At 41.4% G+C, this 15,121-nt stretch overlaps 1 non-coding gene across 1 annotated transcript; it reads right to left on the bottom strand.

The window, feature by feature from the left end:
- Window positions 1-14,592: 14,592 nt before the first annotated feature.
- Window positions 14,593-14,664, bottom strand: trnag-ucc. Its single transcript has one exon. It is a non-coding gene; the product is annotated as a tRNA-Gly (tRNA).
- Window positions 14,665-15,121: the final 457 nt, after the last annotated feature.

The raw sequence follows: 15,121 nt of genomic DNA, 5'->3' as shown, positions 1-15,121 counted from the left end.
AAATGTGTGTCTAAATAAACGGGAGGTTGAGTTTTTCATCCGCTGTCTGGTCATACTCTTGTTTCAATGGGTTGCTAAGGTGACGGAGACTATACCCTGGCAGATTGACACATACAAACCGTCTGATGAAGGGATCGGGGTAAAAACCTCCATATCCCGGACTCCACGGGGCGTATTGATGTAGGATTCTGCTGATGCGAATAAACGGACACGAAGTCACCTGAAGCTGTAATCCGGGGATAGGAGTGGACGGTGGGTGGAACGGGGTTTATCGGGGGTTGAGTCTCTTTCTGCTGAGATCCTGCCGCTTACTATGGGCAAAAACAATTAGCAAGCCAGTCAAACAGTCCCCCAAGAGTCCTAAAAACCTAACGTTAGAAGGATTGTTTTCGGGGGATCGCCTGGCTCTTAGTGCGCTGTCGGGATCGAAAGGCGGGTCCCCTAGAAAGCTCATTGAAAAGAAGACAGGATTAGATTAAAAAAAAAAAGGCATGTAGAAAGTAGAATAAGGACAGTGCAGGTAGATGGTGTAGTGGAAGGATCCGGAGATATGAATGAGATACAGGACATTAGAAAAACACTGTGCAGAAATACACAGGGTTGTTGTAATGGAGGTCCTTATCGGATGGATATTTATGACAGATGGGAATTGGTTATTAAAGACCATACGTTGGAAGCGGCACAGAAACGGAATGAGCTTTAAGTTGCTGAACTTAAGAATAGAAAGGAAAAGGAAGAGCTGCTTATAGCTTTACAGAAAGTGTTGGCTGATACGGGACCCCAGTCTGAAGGAAGGAGGAGTAGGAGTGATAAAAAAAAAAAAAACCTTTTATATCCAGCGCTCTCTTCCACAACACTTTACCCACAACCCGTACCACGGCCACATTCAATCATTGCCCCAACGGCTCCTGTGGTTACCGATGCCCAAGTTACTGATGATTTCTTTGATGAACAATATCAGTGCGACCCCTCCTCACTTACACATCCGGATAGTGAGACTGACGGCCACTTGTTAGGGGCTATGGGAGGCTCTTCTAACTCACACAAAAAGCCCTCCATTTCACAACATACTAGAAGCAAAACCCTCAGAGATAGTCCCCTGAAAACCTTACCCCGTTTAAGTCCCCTAAACCTTTAGCACCCACATCTTCATGCCCTTTAATTGAGGTCCCTAACCCCCGACACGATCCCACACAACCCCCAGGAAATGCTAACCCCACTACTGTAATGATACATCGTAACTGAGATATTCAAGAGCTGAAAGACGTAGTGTCCGAAGTGCCTGATCTTAAGGTAATCGGTGGGTTGAAGTTTGTGGAACAGGTGCGGCAACTAGACAACATATATAACCCAGTGCGGCTGAGTGGACCCAGGTGCTACGCAGAAAGATGGGCACTACTTGGGCTACTGTCAATCATGGGCAGCATAATGGAGAACAGTGGCAGTGGAATGAGGCATTGCCTCGTGGACAAAATAATGAGGGTCCTTTCCTTGCCCAATGGGAACCCGTGAAAACTGCAATAGCTGCAAAATATAAAAAGGGCACCAACTGATACCTTATTTCAGCTGCCAAACAAAAGAAAGATGAGACGGTAGATGAATGGGCACACCGCATTCAGGACTTGTTGACAAACCATTCTGGCTTAGACAGCCCAGACAACCGTGCCAAGGCAGGAGTTCCTCCTTTTCTGTCAGGACTCAGAAGTGATATCCAAAATAAAGTACGCACGTCCTGTATTTTGGATGGGAAAGTGCCACTTTTGATGAAGTTAAAAGACACGCGGAGCATGCTGAACGACAGACTAAACAAAAAGAGTCAGACACTCAGACCAAGTTAATCGCGGCACAAATGAATTATTATGCAGGTGGAGCTGCCTCAGGCAGGGGGCGAGGACGTGAAGGACGTGGATTTTCCGAGAACAGGGGCGAAGCTGGGGAGAGGTTGTGGATTTTTACTTCCTAATCCGAATTCTTCATCTGCTCAGCCGCCTCTCCCCTCAGATTAAGCACTTACATCTTGCCTGTTACGATGGGACACTTCTGCCGCAATTGCCCACATCAGCTTCCTCCCCCGCCTTCCTTACCTGAACCTGAGGATATTCCTTTTACAGGAACCCCCACTCTCTTCGGTTGCCTTTGCTCACTCGCCATGCGGACACAGATCCTTTATTGACTTTGCTGGTGAATGGCACTGAAACTGCTTTTCTGGTCTGCCTCGAACGATACACTGACTGTTCTTAGTGCTTCGGACAACCACATGTTTTGCTGGTGTCTAAACCTCTTCGGGTTTCAGCTTCATTTTAGTGGTTCCACTTTGATGCACCGTTTTTTTTTTTACTAAATCAGCTCTGCCCTGTTAATCTTTTAGGAAGGGATCTGATAACTAAGCTCTCCCTCTCTATTTCTCTAACCGAACGAGGGTTTTACTATTCTATTCCTAAATTCCTGTGCCAAACCTCCCCCCACACTAAGCCCTCCTCTGCAGCTTGGACCCTGAACATCTCCTCACACACCATTCTCCTTAAAGCCCTACACTCTTTTCCTTCATGTCTTTTTCCCCACTTACAAGTCCCCAACACCCTCCACTGCAGTGCCCAGTACTTCCCAGCTGAAGTGGACACACCTTGGTTAGAATCTTTTCTCTCGTCAGGTAATAGCCCAGAGACCCTTCATATCCCTTGCATTTTTTTCTCATGCAAACACAGCTGCTGCTGTCAGTGCACTTCACATATTCCCAAAGCGTTTTCTATATTTGAGGTTCGGTTCCCCATGTTTTTCTTTAGCCAATTCTTGAAATTGGGGATTGGGTGTAACAATGTTTTGATAGGACGGACTGGCTGCACGTTGTTCCGGGTATTTTTGATACCTCAGATCATTTGATAACTAAAGTTCTGCTTCAAAATGATTTTTAGTATATCGTGCATTGTGCCATCCTTCTCTTTCTGCTTTTTCATTGCAAACCACCTCTCCCTCTTGGCTTTCCTCACTTCCCGATGCACTGTGGTCCCAGGGGAAAAATGATTATGGAAGGATAGCGCACTGTGAGCCACTGGTGATTTACCCAAAATCATCCTTCCGCCCGCATCGCCCAGTATCCTCTATCTCCAGCAGCAGAGGCTGGCATCTCCGCCGTACATTCCGATCTCGTGAAACATGGAGCGATCATTCAAATTAAACACTCTCCAGTCAACTTCCCCGTTTTACCTGTTTTAAAGGCTGATGGTTCATGGCGTTTTTGTTCAAGATCTTCGACACGTTAATTCTGCAGTTTTTCCTAGGGCACTTATTGTTACTAATCCTTCCACTATTCTTTCTACGATACCCTCGTCCGCCTGTTATTTCTCTGTTATTGACATTGCTAATGCTTATTGTTGTATTTCTTTGCACCCCGACTCTCAATTCTGGTTTGCCTTTACTTTCCAAAACCGCCGTTGGACATGGACCGTTATGCCTCAGGGATTTATTGTAGCCCTTGTGTATTGGATAAGCTCTTGCTCAAAATTTAAAAGGCTAGATAAAGACAGTGTATTGATACAGTATGTAAATGATATAATGTGTAGTACTGCAAAAGAAGATTGTGCACGTGATACTCAGAAATGATTAGTTTAGCAGCAAATGGCCATAAAGTTTCTAAAACAAAACTGCAGTTCATTCAAACAACTGTGAAATTTCAGGTCATGACATTTTTGTGAAACAAGAGCTCTCTCTCTCTAGCGATCGTATAAACACCATTCAAAATCTTCCTAGACCTGTTACAAAGCAACAGGTTATGTCTGTATTAGGCATTATAGGACACTGTCGGCAATGACTTTTAAACTTCACTGAAAGAGCACAGCTTTTGCAACCTTTAGCGATCACGCCTGATCTCCCCCTTTCTGGTCAGGTGGCATGCAATGATCAAGCTGAGAAGGCTCTATGTGACTTAAAAAAAAAAAAGTGCCCTACTGTTTGCGCATGCGTTGGGACTGTTGACTATCTCGTCCATTCACTCTGTTCGTGGACAAAAAGGGGGGATATATGAATGCAGTTCTTACACAATTCCATGGAGAAAAAACAAAGGCTTAGCCTATTTTTCGAGAAAAAATTGGATCCAGTGGCTGTGGGACATCCAACCTGTCTCAGAGCTGTAGCAGCCACAATCAGAGGCAGTGCTAGCCAGTACAGATATGTGCTCATGAGCCCCCTAGTGGTAAAAGTGCCTCACGCCGTACACTCCATTTTAGTACAGGTTAAAACATCACATCTCATTACTGCTAGGGCAATACACTATCAAAATGTACTCTGTTCGTTGTCAAACGTTACCATTGAAAGGTGCTCCACCTTAAATCCAGCTACGCTGCTTCCAACTGAAAATCAAGGGGAACCCCACAACTGTCATGATGAAATAACTAAGGTTATAAAACCTAGACCAGACCTACAGGAAACAACCAAATTTCTTCAAGTTTAAGCGCGCAGGCAGCTGAGTTGATAGCTCTCACCTGAGCTTGTCAGTTGTCAGAGGGAAAAACTGTAACTATCTATACTGATTCTAGATATGCTTTTGGAGTCTGCCATGATCATGGGGCATTATGGAAACTCAGGGGATTCAAGACCAGTACTGGCAAGCCCATTTAGCATCAAAAACTAAAAGAATCCCTCTTAGAGGCCATAACGAAACCATCAAAGCTAGCGATCATTAAAATGTAAAGCTCACACAGGAAAACAGGATTCTGTCAGCAAAGGAAATGAATTAGCTGATCATCTTGCTAAACGGGCTGCGTATAATAACACACCAATCTCTTTATTCCAACAGAGAAATGACCAGGACACTGATAATCAAATTATTTCTTTACAGAGTGCAGCCACAGACACAGAAAAGAGAAAATGGTCCAAAGAAGGGTCCCTCTCTGATGGAGTCTGGACCCATAAGCAAACTAACAAACCTTTCCTCCCAAAAGCTTCTTTCCCAGGTATGGAAAAAATCGCCCATGGCTTAGACCATGCTGGAAAGAACACCATGGTTCAAGATGTTGAAAAACATTGGGAAGCTGTAGGTTTCTCTACATATGCAGAGCAGTTCTGCAGGCGCTGTGCATTATGTCAAAAGTTTAATGTAGGAAAGGGCACCCAGGTAAGTCCCGCCGTTACACCTAACCCAATGGGTCCATTCAAACACCTTCAAATGGACTTCATTGAATTAACACCATCAAAGGGGTACCGATACTGTTTAGTAATTGTTGATGTGTTCTCCCAATGGGTGGAAGCTTTCCCTTCCAAACATGCAGATGCCAAACCTGTGGCAAAAGCTTTGATAAAGGAAATCATTCCTGGATGGGGCATACCGCAGAAATTACAAACTGAAAATGGCACACATTTGAACCACCTGGCTCCAGATAAATGTGCATCATTATTGCAAATACCACCCCCAGAGTGGAGGTATTGTGGAACGATGCAATGGTACCTTGCAATCTAAATTGGCTAAAATCTGTGAGCAAACAAATTTAACTTGGCCTGATGCTCTGCCTCTGGCCTTGATGCGATTAAAGGGGAAGAAGACATCGGCAGTTAGGGCTGTCGCCATTCGAAATTCTGACCGGACGGCCCATGCCAATCGGCATGGTCATAGGTAATGTTACACTGCATACTGTGGACAATGATCTTCTTTCCAGTCTTGCAGGCCTCCGAGCTTCTCTGAAGGAAGTCCACGAGCAGGTGAATCAGGCCTGGAGAACTAGTCCTCCATTAAAGGACTCCCCGATTCCATTAGGAACCTGGATTCTGGCTAGAGATACTCGAAGGAAACATTGGCATCACCCTCGGTGGAGAGGACCGTTCCAAGTTCTGCTGTCAACACCACACGCTGTTAAAGTTGAGGGACTGCCTGCTTGGATTCACATCTCACATTGCAAAAGATGGCACCCTTGATTGTGGTCCTACTATGTCTTTCCATCCCCTTGTCGACTTGCCTTGGTCACCTTGACTTTTCCTTTCGGAATCACCACATCAGTTCAGGTGGATTTCTGTTCTATTATTGACTGTGGGACTGATCAACAAATCCAGTGGAACTGGTCTGACAAATATGTGTGTGTAACTGTTACAAACTCTGGATTCGGAAGTAACTGTGACGTGTGGGACTGGGTTTTGGCAATTACTGGAACTGATGACTGGGGTTTATCAACCCTATAAGGCCCAGAAGTATGGTCTGAAATATCGTTTTTCTATTATAAAAGGACATGCCCCTCATGAATGTGCCGAATACCATTGTAACACTTTGATCATTACTCTGAAGAACCCTTCTTTACATGATTCGGGAACCTATATTTTAGGGGCATGTGTATCTGGAATAGATCCTCTAAGGAGATTTCAAATTAAGGTTGAGAACCCGTTAATAACACCTCCCATTTCCCCCCACACACACCTCTCTCTCCTACCCCTGGTCCAAACCCGCCCCCTGTCAAGGTCATGAATATTTCCACCTCTTCTTCCACTTTTTCGATTGAAATTGGGTATGGCGATCAGAAACGTTGGCTGCAATGGGTATTATATTCGGCTAGACAAGTGAATCAATCTGATTGCTATGCATGTGCTACAGCTAGGCCATATTTGGCCACTGTCCCTTTTCCTCTTTCTAACATATCTGGGGCCTCATGTATAACGCCGTGCGTAGAACTCGCACTATAACATGGCGTAAGCACAAAAGCCGAAATGTGTTTACGCACAGAAAAATCCAGATTCAGGAATCTGTGCGTACTCCAACTTCCACGTTCTTCTGTTACATAAATCCCGATCAGCGTGAAAACTAACGCTCGTGCATGCGCATTATGTAACGCCCCAAATCCTCCCAGAATTACGCCTCTTTGAATATGCAAATCAATATAAATCGCCCTTAAGCGCAGCCTTCTGTGAAAAGACAATGGGAAAAGCACGGGGAAAATATAAGAATTTCAGCGAATACCAAGTGGAGGCAAAGGAAAACATACTATTTGTTCAAATAAACCGTGGTATAATCAACAAAATGAAGTTGATCGAGTGACATAGCGTGTTGGAGAAACTTGAAAGCTCACATTTACAAAATCGCACAGTGCCGGAAATAAAAAAGAAGTCACATATCAAAGTTGCCGTGAAAAGAAGAGTTGTAAGCCCACTGTCTGAGTGTCATATGAAAGTTTATTAGGGTACAGAGAAAAAAGGCACACGGTGGGGAAAAAGCACGAAATGTCAACTTCAATCTCGACATTTCCACTTTAATCACGTAGTTTATTTTGTCATTTAATAGAACATTATAAACTTCATCTTAAAATCATTTAATTAACCAGTTTCTCAAATCACATCGTAATTAAAGTAGGACGTTAAATGCTTTGTTTTGTATTTGATCTTCTACTCGTATGTGATCTATGTGTGTGAATCACTACTTGCTTCTTAAACTGGCTCTCTTCCTCCAACTGGACACAGAGTCCATTACATTTGTGATATTATAGCTCTGTGAATAACTAAAATACTGAGATGTATACGTGATGTCATTTTCATGATGATAGGAGCTAAAGCACATTATTAAACATGTGTTTCATGAGCCTCGTGCTCATGACAAGCATTTATCTTTTGTCGAAATTTGTCATGCGTTTTTAGCTGTGTTGTTATTTTCTCTTTCTGTTTTATATTCAATATATATTGGCGTAGCCGTCACTGCAGTCCTTGCTTTTCTTTCCCCAAGTAACCGATCGCCATACAATCAGCTCTGTAATAGACGTTAAGCCATCTGTAAGCTTAGCCCGATTCTTCAAAACGCTTTAAAGAACATTGAAATATCTTCGTAGTACATGCTTAATTATTCTATCCTTCACGACACTCCCAGTGAAGAATATAGATTATTTAAATGAAGTTAAAGTTTTATGTGTATAATTTAACAAACATATTTTGCTGCATTTCACCTTAAAAATGATATCGTCATCATATGTAAATACGCGCTTTATAAAGTGGCCCAGGTTGTGAGATATTATAACTGTAGTGCAAGTTTACAGTGGGGTGATTGTACTTATAAGTACAAACAGTTCTACAAGGAGCAATTGATTGAGTGCATTTAAAGTTCTTGGGATTAAACTGTTTCTGAACCGCGAGGTCTGTACAGGAAAGGCTTTAAAACGTTTTGCAGTGGCTGAGACAGCGTGTCCTTAAAGCTGTATACCGATAATTCTCTTTCCGATCAGCTGCTGCTGTGATTCACACTCAGATACAGTGATATAAATACTCCGAGTCGTGCAGTGAGAGTAATATGGAAAAAGATGATCCGCTGTGGCAACTCCTAACGGGAGGAGCTGAAAGAAGAAGAAGAAGAAGAAGGAGAAGTGAGAGTAACAACGCTAAAGCAGTTATGGCATTTGGAATACTATGGCTGTTCCCTGGACCATTATATTGTTACGAGTTAATTACAATCAGATGCATTACACTAATAAACAATATGCGGTTAGTTTCGGTGTATTTATAAAGCCGCGTCATGAAAATAATGAGTAATCACACAAGAATAGTAGCATTGCTTTGACACTGGGTGCCGCCAGTTTGCAAAACCGAGCGGAGAACTTGCGTACGACAAGGCATGAGGTACCGTGGAAAAGTGCGTGGCTTTGTGCTATGTTTGGTGATGCATGCTGTACCTATATCCCAAATAATACAGCTCCTGATGGATCAATCACCCGTGCTTTAGCTGATTTGACATGAACTAGATACTAATTCTGGCATTTCTAATCCTTGGGACAAATGGTTTATGTCCACTTTTGGGTCCTGGGGCCAATGGCTTAAATCAGTTTTCATCTCTCTTACGGTTGCTTTAATTGTTCTCCTGCTTGTAGCTTGCTGTATTGTTCCTTTGATAAGATACATTGTATCCCAGTATTTTTCCTGCCTCTATGGCAAAGGCTTACTTTTTATACAAAGAAAAAATGCTTCAGATCAGCACAGCCACCCCACACTCCTCCGCCCACTCCACTCCATCCCCCTCTCCTACCCTTTCCTACTCATCTCTCCCTGATCAAATATTTTTTGTTTGCTAAAAAAGGGGGGAATGTGGAAGACGAATGTTCTCTTCGTTCCCTTGTACTAATTCATGTCTGAGAAGTAAGCTTTACGAAACCAAGTAACAGCATGCTTTGTTTTAGCAAACAGAAAAATGTTTGTGCAAAGGACTCAAGATCTGAGCATTCCACACATGAGTCTGCCTTATCATGTTTTCCCTTAGCTTACATCTGAACGCCATAACAAAAGGAGCCAAGAAATCAAGTTTTACAAGGGACGTTAAAGGGGCTCAAGGTTTGTGTATAATAAATGTGTTGACTGTTACATTTTATAATGATATTAAATCACGCATTCTAGGGGTATAAAACTGGACCCCACCCAACAGACGGGGTTCAGAAGAGCCCTGACGCTGTCATGTATATTTGATTGTCTGCTTTTCTGAAACTCTTCTCACCGTGACTCTGAAAATAAAGCTGCTTTATAACCGCACCTGCTGTCGGGTCTGAGATTTCGTCCACACAAGCCACACACTGTTGCTAAAAAGGTATGCAAGAGGCGAATAGTTCTGGGCAAGAAAAGGTGCGATTTCAGCGTATAGTTCATAAAAATGGGACAGTACTCTTTCCTTTGAAAGCCAGCGTACCTCAGAATACAACACCTATACGCGCTCACTACCAAGATCTTGGCACAGTTTTTGAAAACACCGGGTGTTCTTTTCATTCTGTTTAATTTAGTTTACCACTCGGATTACATCTTTTAATGTTCCATGAAGCACAGGTACCATATCCTTTGCTACCAGTGCCTCCCAATGTAAAAAACAATGGTTCCAAGTTGCATTCGGTGCTTTCTCAAGTATCCTCCTCACGATCCCCGAGTTTTTTCCTGTCATGGAGGCAGCAACATCAGTTGTGATACTGATGCACATGTCCTAGCTTAGGCCCAATGAACTCAAATGCAAGTCCACAGAGCTGAAAATGTCCTCTGTAGTCGTAGTAGTAGGGAGCTCTCTTGTGCAGAGAAATTGTTCCTGTAAGTCCCAGTCTCACACATGTCTCATGTAAATAAGTAAAACTGCTTTATTTGTTATGTCTGTGGATTAGTCCATTTGTAAGGCAAAATGACCTCTTGAATTAATGCGAGCTGTGGTCTGTTGTTTGATGTCATCTGACATGTCTTCAATTCGCCTATTAATAGTGTCATTTGACAGAGGTAGTTTTTAGTTTATCTGCTGCGGATTGATCCAACGCCTCCCTGACCATGTCCATGGCTGCAGGTAATGTGAGGTCCTCTGCAATTGTGTGGGGGTTCTTTAACTTTGCAATACGATGTACCACCAGGTAAGATGCGTGGAGTTCCTGTTCTTGCTCCAAACACAAAGAAGTAACACACTTTGTGATGTCCTCATGTCTTGAAGTCATCTTCTGAAGTACTCAACAGATTTATCTTAGAGATAATGGTGTTTTGATTCCAAATGCCACTTCAGTTTTGAGGGCTTCATGCTTTCACATGCCAACACACTGAGGTTTTTGTCCTCCTTTGTCAATTTAAAAAAATCCATTTCTAATATATTCTACGTTGTAACTGCATTTCACCATGCTCAATTAGCATATGTAAAAAAAGTTTGGGGGTCTTCTTCCATGGTGTGAAACTGCGGTTGTCAACCCGCATTATGTTAAGGATTGTGAACAGCTGACACTCCATTAATGTATTTCTTAACATTTTTTTGCCCAGGCAAAGGCCCGAGACCCACTGAAAATGGATTTGCGACCGACCAGTTGAGAATCACTCATCTAGTGTTATAAGTCCTGCCACTAGCAAGTCACCTACATCTTCTGCAAGTGTAGTAATGGAAAGACCAACGCAGCATCACATAACAAAAAGCCGTTAAGTATAGGTCACAGAAGACAAAAGCAGTTCGCAAGTACCTTAACAAACATAGGCTGCTACCATCTGCAAACATTAACAATTAAATAATTAACTTACACTAAACTGTCAAAACTCACTTGACACAAAAAAATTTCAGAAGATGCAAATCTATCTATCTATCTATCTAATTGCTGAATTACCTACTTGTTCCCGTAAGAGGCAGAGTGATGAAAATGTAACTGAAATAGTGTAAGAGAGGTGGATTTTTAAATGAGTTAGGATCCTGCTTTGTTGGAATACATTTAACACATTTTATAACAGACACTCATGAAGACAATTCAAACAATGTCTGATAAAGGTATGTAGGGTGAATCAAACTAATGTTGCAGCACGGTTCAGGTTTGTCAAATTCTGTAAGTTTGCAGGGAATCGAACCTGGGGCAATATCATTCCAGTCAAATCACTTGAAACGCAAAGATGTCCCTGCAATTTCTTTTCATTTCTAGCACTTTGAGAAAGACGATTATGTGTGTCATTGGTCAGTTTGTTGTACGTAGTGGGAAGGTAGTATAACAGAATTGATTTGAAATATTTTACAAAAATTCTGACATACTGAACAAATTAGGATTCTGCTCTGGTCTAATACTCTTCATCTGTTTAGTAACATCCATTTCTTTTGATTACTCAAAAAAAGTCTGGTTTAAGTATGTGTGAACTTGAGCAAAACAAACAAAAGAAAGGGTGTTAAAGTTTCAAAGCAGCTAATGTTTGTCAAATTCTGTACGTTGGCCGGGACCACTATACCACCAACTCATTTAACTTAACAGACATTACTTTGCACTTGCATCACAAAACCATAAGATTTTGATGTGATAAGCTTTACTGGAGGCATTTTCCACATTATCGTTTAATCACAACTTCTTTATAATTGTGCAAAATCTTCAAGATCTACCAGAAGTGAGTAATTCCATATTTTACGAAAACATAGGACGAAAGTGAAAAGTTTGACTGTGAAAATCAGTACATTCAGCAATAGAAAGTCAGTAGGCATCAAAATAGTTGACAGGAAAAAAGTGATTTGGAAAATGGCTAGATCATTCCAGTGAAAGCAGTTGAAACGCAAATATGTCCCAGCAATTTCTTTTCATTTCTAGCCCTTTGAGAAACACAATTATTTTTCGCATTGGTCAGTTTGTTGTATCTGTGCGATCATTTTATACTCGCAAAAGCTTAAAAATTCAGAAGGCTGCACATACAACTTGAGCAATAGTTTAGGTTTATTTTGAATGTATTTATTTTGTGTTCCATTCATTTCTTCGTGTCTTCAACTGTTTGAGAAGACTTTTGCCACGGATCTGGTGTCAGGCTGAGACGGCGTGGTAAGAAACTGTGAGTGCATTTGAAATGTTCAGCAGGTACAATTAGGAAAACATTCTTAAGTTCTTAATGAATGCAATTCAATTTAAGTATTCTGTCGCAGGCTAGACTGTGAGGAACGCCTAACGTAGTGGGTAAATGATGGTAGTGTTACAGAATTGATTTGAACTTTTTTTTAAAAATTCTAACATACTGAGCAAATTAGGATTCTTCTCTGCACTTGATCTGTTTAGTATCATCTCTTTCTTATGATTACTCAAAGAACGTCTGGTTTAGGTATGTGTGAAGTTGAGCGAGACAAAGAAAAGTGAGGGCAGTAACGTTCCAGGATGGCTGATAAACGTCTAGTTCTGTGCGTTGGCCGGAATCGAACACGGGTCAACTGCTTGGAAGGCAGCTATGCTCACCACTATACCACCAACGCATAAAGCACAGTTTACAGGAATTTCTACTTGCGTCACATAACGTTAACATTTTGCTCTGACAAGCTTCACTGGAGGCAATTTTCACTTTATCGTTTCATCACAAGTTCTTTAGAATTGTGCAAAATCTTCAAGATCTACCAGAAGTGAGTAATTCCAGATTCTCTGAAAACACAGGGCGAATGTCAAATGTTTCCATTTCTTAAACTCAGCTCATTCAGCAGTAGAAAGTCAGCAACCATCAATATGGTGGGCTGGAAAAAAGTAATTTGGGGAAACGGCTAGTTCATTCCAGTGAAAGCAGTTGAAACGCAAATATGTCGCAGCAATTTCTTTCCATTTCTAGCCCTTTGAGACACACGATTATTTTTCGCATTGGTCAGTTTATTGTATCACTTACATCATTTTATACTCGCAAGAGCTTTTAAATTCAGAAGGCTGCACATACAACTTGAGCAATAGTTTAGGTTTATTTTGAATGTATTTATTTTGTGTTCCATTCATTTCTTCGTGTCTTCAACTGTTTGAGAAGACTTTTGCCACGGATCTGATGTCAGGCTGAGACGGCGTGGTAAGAAACTGAGAGTGCATTTGAAATGTTCAGCAGGTACAATTAGGAAAACATTCTTAAGTTCTTAATGAATGCAATTCAATTTAAGTATTCTGTCGCAGGCTAGGCTGTGAGAGTCAGTCAGTGAGGAAAGCCTAACGTAGTGGGTAAATGATGGTAGTGTTACAGAATTGATTTGAAGTTTTTTTTAAAAATTCTAACGGATTGAGCAAATTAGGATTCTTCTCTGCACTTGATCTGTTTAGTAACATCTCTTTCTTATGATTACTCAAAGAACGTCTGGTTTAGGTATGTGTGAAGTTGAGCGAGACAAAGAAAAGTGAGGGCAGTAACGTTCCAGGATGGCTGATAAACGTCAATTTCTGTGCGTTGGCCGGGAATCGAACCCGGGTCAACTGCTTGGAAGGCAGCTATGGTCAACACTATACCACCAAGACATAAAGCACAGCTTACAGGAATTTCTACTTGCGTCACATAACGTTAACATTTTGCTCTGACAAGCTTCACTGGAGGCAATTTTCACTTTATCGTTTCATCACAAGTTCTTTAGAATTGTGCAAAATCTTCAAGATCTACCAGAAGTGAGTAATTCCAGATTCTCTGAAAACACAGGGCGAATGTCAAATGTTTCCATTTCTTAAACTCAACTCATTCAGCAGTAGAAAGTCAGCAACTATCAATATGGTGGGCTGGAAAAAAGTAATTTGGGGAAACGGCTAGTTCATTCCAGTGAAAGCAGTTGAAACGCAAATATGTCGCAGCAATTTCTTTCCATTTCTAGCCCTTTGAGACACACGATTATTTTTCGCATTGGTCAGTTTATTGTATCACTTACATCATTTTATACTCACAAGAGCTTTTAAATTCACAAGGCTGCACATACAACTTGAGCAATAGTTTAGGTTTATTTTGAATGTATTTATTTTGTGTTCCATTCATTTCTTCGTGTCTTCAACTGTTTGAGAAGACTTTTGCCACGGATCTGATGTCAGGCTGAGACGGCGTGGTAAGAAACTGAGAGTGCATTTGAAATGTTCAGCAGGTACAATTAGGAAAACATTCTTAAGTTCTTAATGAATGCAATTCAATTTAAGTATTCTGTCGCAGGCTAGGCTGTGAGAGTCAGTCAGTGAGGACAGCCTAACGTAGTGGGTAAATGATGGTAGTGTTACAGAATTGATTTGAAGTTTTTTTTAAAAATTCTAACATACTGAGCAAATTAGGATTCTTCTCTGCACTTGATCTGTTTAGTAACATCTCTTTCTTATGATTACTCAAAGAACGTCTGGTTTAGGTATGTGTGAAGTTGAGCGAGACAAAGAAAAGTGAGGGCAGTAACGTTCCAGGATGGCTGATAAACGTCAATTTCTGTGCGTTGGCCGGGAATCGAACCCGGGTCAACTGCTTGGAAGGCAGCTATGCTCACCACTATACCACCAACGCATAAAGCACAGATTACAGGAATTTCTACTTGCGTCACATAACGTTAACATTTTGCTCTGACAAGCTTCACTGGAGGCAATTTTCACTTTATCGTTTCATCACAAGTTCTTTAGAATTGTGCAAAATCTTCAAGATCTACCAGAAGTGAGTAATTCCAGATTCTCTGAAAACACAGGGCGAATGTCAAATGTTTCCATTTCTTAAACTCAGCTCATTCAGCAGTAGAAAGTCAGCAACCATCAATATGGTGGGCTGGAAAAAAGTAATTTGGGGAAACGGCTAGTTCATTCCAGTGAAAGCAGTTGAAACGCAAATATGTCGCAGCAATTTCTTTCCATTTCTAGCCCTTTGAGACACACGATTATTTTTCGCATTGGTCAGTTTATTGTATCACTTACATCATTTTATACTGCAAGAGCTTTTAAATTCAGAAGGCTGCACATACAACTTGAGCAAT

The sequence above is a fragment of the Polypterus senegalus genome, chromosome 5 (genome assembly GCF_016835505.1).
Source record: "Polypterus senegalus isolate Bchr_013 chromosome 5, ASM1683550v1, whole genome shotgun sequence".
NCBI lineage: Eukaryota > Metazoa > Chordata > Cladistia > Polypteriformes > Polypteridae > Polypterus > Polypterus senegalus.
Note: the sequence above shows the minus strand (reverse complement) of the source record. Positions and strands in the feature narration are given on the sequence as shown.